The sequence below is a fragment of the Volvox carteri genome (genome assembly GCF_000143455.1).
Source record: "Volvox carteri f. nagariensis unplaced genomic scaffold VOLCAscaffold_12, whole genome shotgun sequence".
NCBI classification, from domain to species: Eukaryota; Viridiplantae; Chlorophyta; class Chlorophyceae; order Chlamydomonadales; family Volvocaceae; genus Volvox; species Volvox carteri.
In genome coordinates this window covers 1,051,810-1,057,308 of record NW_003307555.1, presented here as the reverse complement: position 1 = coordinate 1,057,308, position 5,499 = coordinate 1,051,810, and positions in this window count along the sequence as shown.

Sequence of the window (5,499 nt, the reverse complement as noted above, 5' to 3'; positions counted from 1 at the left end):
CTCCCTCTCCCGTCTCGGGGTTCCCTCTCACCTATTCCCTTGTCCTCCAACCCCCATCCCCTTCGAACTCCTATACCCCCCCGAGCCCTGCCCTATAAACTAAGCTCAAAGCGCTCTTAGGCAATAATTTCCACCGCTTCGGCGCACCGCAGTGCGCCTTCTGAAACCGACAGGATCGGGTGGTCGGGTCCCACCCTGTCCCAGCCTCTCCGCGGGGTGCCCAGCGCCGTGAAGGAGCGCAGACGCGCCCAGAAGTCCACCACTGCCCGGGCGCAGGCCCGCTCCAAGGGGGTTGCTGCGGGTGCTGCTGCCGCCGCGCCTGCCGTTGCTGCTACCGCCCCTGTCGCCGTGTTCCGCTCCTGCGTTTCGTCCTCATCCCCCGGCGCATTCAGTGCAGGCCCCGTCTGCGGTCCCGCCCCGTCGGCCTGGATGAAAAAGTCCGTTATCCGCCTCTGTCTGGGGCCGGGTACCTGCACCTGCTGCGCGTGCTCCCGGTTCTGTGGTCCTTGGCTCCCAGCTCGTTCCTGCCTCCTGCCTGCTGCCCTCAGGCAGCATCTGCCAACCTCCATGGCAGACAGGGCCGACAGGGCGATTATATCCCATACGGCCTGTTCGCATCCGGTTGGGGCCAGTAATAGCCAGAGTTGCTTTCGGGTGACTCCACCTACCGCCGCTTCCTGAGAAGACTGTAGATGCCGGTCGATCTGTGCCCGCACCGCCTGCGCCACCGGGCATTCCCAAAAGTGATGCATGCGTGGCGAGCATGGCTGACCAGTTGCTCCACCGAATCCGCCACATCCACAGCGTTCTGGAGTCATGCGGGCTAGGTGCGTGTTGCCCGGTAGGGCGACGCCATCCACTGCAAGCCGCCATAACGTCTCCTTATTCTCATTCTCCCATCGTACCCCGGACCAAACGCGGGCCTGCGTCGCCCTGAATAGGCTGATTTCCGAGGGGGGCGGCGGCGACGGGCCCTGAGGATCCGTCGCCTCCCGCACAAATTCAGCTACCAGGCGTCTTCTCCTCTCCTCTATAGGCCCACATTGCAGCTGTGTCGCCAGGCGAACCGTAAGGCGTGCCAGCGGGGTGGCTTCCGCCATCCCAGGTATACGCCACCCAATTCGCCCAGCAATCATACCCATCGCTTGCATGCTGGTCAGCAGTAGTGCTGGTGACGGTATGACAGCCTCCTCCCCTTCCGTTGCCGCTGCCATCGGTTCCGTTAGCCCCCGCTGCTGCTGCTGCTGCTGCTGTCGCCGGGTCTCAACCGTTCTAGCAGCTTCGAGCCAGGCCGGGTTTATGCTGCTATGCAGCGCCGCGAGGGCTGCCCGGGTCACAGGTTTATCCCGCGTGGAGATCGGGGTAAGCGGGTCGAGGTGAGTCCAGGCCCACTCCAGCCATACCGTCCTAGGCAGGGTTGCCAGATCGCTGCTCTCTGCCAGGGTCCAAACCCGCACCAGGTCCCCTACCGTCTGTAGTTTCCTGCAGGTGGCAAGCCCAGGGTATTGGTACTCCAGGCCGGGGCGGCGGCCCCGGTCCGTCGGGTCGGTCCCTCCAGCATTGGGGAATAGCGGATTTCCCCATAATGCAGTCGCCCAGCACCAGTCACCGGGTGTCAGCGGGTTGGTCCCGATGTCCTCTGGTGGCGGCAAGTGCCCCAGGGCTCCCACAATCCGGCTGATATCCTTCGGCAGGTCACGAGTCCCAAGCCAGGGCCCAGTTGGGCTCGCGGTTGTCAGGGCCCACGGCTGGAAAGCGGGGTTCGTGAGCAGAAGGTAGGCTGAAAGCGTGCGGACCCAGGGGTGGATACCTCCGCCCACCTGCATATCTGTGTCTGTTGCGCCTGTATCTGATCTCGTGTTGCCTGTTCGCAGCCCTAGGGTTGCGATGACAAAACGAGCTGCCCACACCGCCTGCCGGGCTTGGATGTGTTGCCGGAGGGGCAGCAGACCAAAGCCTCCTGTCGATGGGTGACCGATCAGGAGTTCCTTGGGCACGCCAGTCAAGCGTCGGCCAGGATCATCCGGGCCTTGTTGGCGGTCGACCAGGCGAGCCGTGAGTCGCTCTATCTCGTCCAGCACGCGGTCTGGGGCCAGTCCGCCACGCTCCATGTGCCAGGTGACCGTCTGCAAGCCATATGCCGACGCCGCCGTTGCCCTTCCAAATGCTGACAGCGGGAAGCGGGACAGACGCTGCATCCGCCGTTTGGCCTCTCCCATCCTCTTCGTCCAGTCCGGCTGTGGTGGGGTCACCTGGTTGTCTATCGGCAGGTTCAGGGCAGTAGCAGTGGTTACCACCTTAAGTCCTCCGATTGTCTCCTGCTGGGGGGCTGTTAGCTGGGGTCCTGCTGCTGGCGCCGGCTGCTGTTGTTGCTGTCGCTGCTGGCCAATCCATAGCAGTTCCACTTTCTCCAGATTGAGTCGCTGGCCAGATGCCCGGGCAAATGTTTCCATGGCCTGTAGGAAGGAGGGGACTGATTCCGCGCCATCCAACGCCACTTCCGTGTCATCTGCATATTGGCAGGCGGTGACGGGATTTGGGTCGGACGGTTGCAGCTTAATTCCCACCTCCTGGCTCCGGAGCCAGCATTGGAGAGCTTGGGCGACAAAGAGGTACAGCAGAGGCGCCAGGGGGCAGCCCTGTCGGACACCAGCCTCCATGTCTACCAGCCTGGACTTGTACCCGTTGACCATCGCCCGGGCTCGGGTTTCGCTCAGTAGCAGACGTACCCACGCACACAGCTGTGGCCCTGCCCCCATCGCCTCCATGGCCGCTAGGAGAAAGCCGCGATCCACTGTATCGTATGCTTTGGCAAAGCCCAGGAATGCCAAAAGCCCTTGGCGGTTCTGCTTGCGGAGGAGGTGTGACAGGTGGCGCAGGAAGAGTACGCTGGCCCCAATCAGGCGCTTGGGGAGGAAGGCGGATTGCTCGGGGGTGATGACCCGTCCCAGGGCGGGGCCCAGGCGGTTCGCCAGTACCTTAGCAAGGAGCCGGTAGTTCGAGCATAACAACGTGATGGGGCGGTAGTTGCCGGGGAGCTTGGGGTCGCCTTTTTTATAGAGCACTGTGATGATCCCTTCAAGGAAGCCTGCGGGCACCTGCCCGGTCGTGCCAATGGCAGTGAACAGGCCTGCCATGGTATTACCTATGGCTGACCAGAATTTCCTGTAGATGTCGGCTGGAATCCCATCCCACCCTGGGGCCTTGCCAGGTGCGCTCTTCTTGAGTGCCTTCCGCAGTTCGGTGGCTGTGATCTTTTTGGCTCCAAGCTGTTCATCTGCCTCTGCTGGGAACTTAATGTTGGCTGCGGTGAGGGAGTTCAGAACGGCTTGGCGGGCCTGGGGGCAGATGAAGTCCGGGCCTTGCTCACATCCTTCCAGAAGTCGGCTACCACTGGGGCAGCTGACCGGGGTTGGTACAAGTCGGCCGGACAAGCTTGCAGGCGACAGGGGCTGGTTGTTGGTCTATAGCCTGGGCCTGAAGGAAGCCGTTAAGGATGGGCTCGGCCTCTCCCCTGCCCGCAGCCAGTGGGTGCGGGCCTCCATGGCATCCTTCCGGCAGTCTTCCCGATGTGCTCGTGCGAGCATTGCCTGGGCTTCGACCAGTTGTTGGAGTGGCTGTTGTGCTGTGGGGGCTGCATCCACCGCTTGCCTTGCCAACTGGACCTGCGGTAACACTTCCCGAGCCCGGGCCCCTGGTCTGAGCTTGCGGTGTTGTGCCGCCTTGTTGAGCTGAAGGGCCAGGGTGCTCAGCCGGCGTTTAAAACCTGGCCACCACGCAATCAGGCCCAAAGGGTTGTCCTCCGCAGATGGTGCTGTGGCACACTGGCTGGTGATCCATGCTTCCATGCTTGCGGCTAAGTCCTGGTGTGATGTGAAGGCCAGCCGCACTCGTCGGTTCCCTGGGCCCTTGCTCTCTGGTCGGCACGGCAGCAGGTGCATGACCATTGGCTTGTGATCCGACGGTGTTTGCACGGCAATCTCCGTCTTAGCAATGTACGGCATGGTACCATGGTCTACATAGATGCGGTCTAGGCGGGAGGCCCCGACGCAGGGAGCTCTGTAGAAGTGGGTGTAGTCGCAACTGTGGGGGTGCAGCTGGCGGTGGCTGTCCACCATGGTGGGGCCTGCTGCCCGAAGAAGGTCCACTGTTGGGCCGTCTCCCCGTCGCCCTCTTGGACCCGCTGTGGAGTCCAGCCCTGGGTCTTCCACAAAGTTGAAGTCACCTGCCCAGACCAGCATGGTGTCACTGTTCTCGGCTGCATGCTTGGTTGTGGCTGGCAGCGTGGTTGTGAACAGCTGTTGTCGGAGGGGGTTCACGTGTGCTGATGTACCCGTGGGGCCATAAATGTTGCAGATGTGGATGCGGTGTCCTCCCCAGCGCAGTATACAGCTGGCAAATCTCCCTCGGACCACGGGGATGGGCGGCGGGTTTTCCACGATAGCAGTCAGATCCCGACGGACTAGGATGAGAACTCCTGCTGTGTGGGAAGAGTTGGACCACGAGTGTGCAGCCACTTTCCATCCCCTGGTGTGCATCGCCTGTGATGCCATGTTTAGCTCTTTCTCCAATCGACTCTGGTCATGGGCATTAGTATGGTGGGTCTCCTGAAGGCACACCACATCAAGTCCCATCTCTGTCCACAGCTTGGCCGCCGCATGTATTTTTGCGGTATGTTTTGCCGTCATGCCTTGCACGTTGTGCGTAGCAATCCGAAGGGGGTGGCCCCTAGTGGCGCCCCGCTGGCGGTTTCCATTGGTTGCTGGCGGCATGTTAGGTTTGTTGGGTATGGCTGACCGAAGAACCCTCTCCGGGTGGGGATTCTGTCTCAACGTCGGGCTGAGTCACCGTGGGGACTTGGAGAATCAGGCTGGAAATTTGGGAGCCTGCCTGGGGCGAACCTGGGTCGCTGGCTTCCTTCTCTGTTGCCTCCGGTCCCTGCCTTGCACCTGCCTCCTCCTCCATCGCGATGTCCTCTACCGTTTTTCCTGTTGTAGCGCCCCCGGTCTTTGCCATTCGATTTTTCCGATTGGCCTGCCATATGTCTCCGCGTTTCTGCTTTCCGGCCTCTCGGTGTCTGGCTTCCCGGGCCTCTTTGGCCTGCCGGGCTAGCTCTGCGCTCTGTCTGCGGGCTGTCCTTGCCGGCTCGGTCAGCTTTTTGAAGTGATCCTTCCGCGCTTGGTCGCGTAGGTCTGGCCTGCGCTGTTTCTTCACTATTGCCATGTGGGTTAGTTGCGCTTTGGCTGCCGTCGCTGTACTCCGGGTCATGGGCCGTGTCATTTGCAGCTGGATCGGCTCCACCTGGGCAAAGAGGGCAGCCGCCTGTGTTTTCGGGGAGCCCATTGTGGTGTTCTTCCCGGCTGCCTGAGTTGGCGGGGGAGATGGCCATTCCCTGTTTGTCTGTGCATGGTTGGCAGGGCCGGCTTGTTCCGCTACCGGTTTCCAAGGCTGTTCCCGGATAGGCGTGAGTTGGATGGCAGCTGCCTTGTGGGGTGTCCC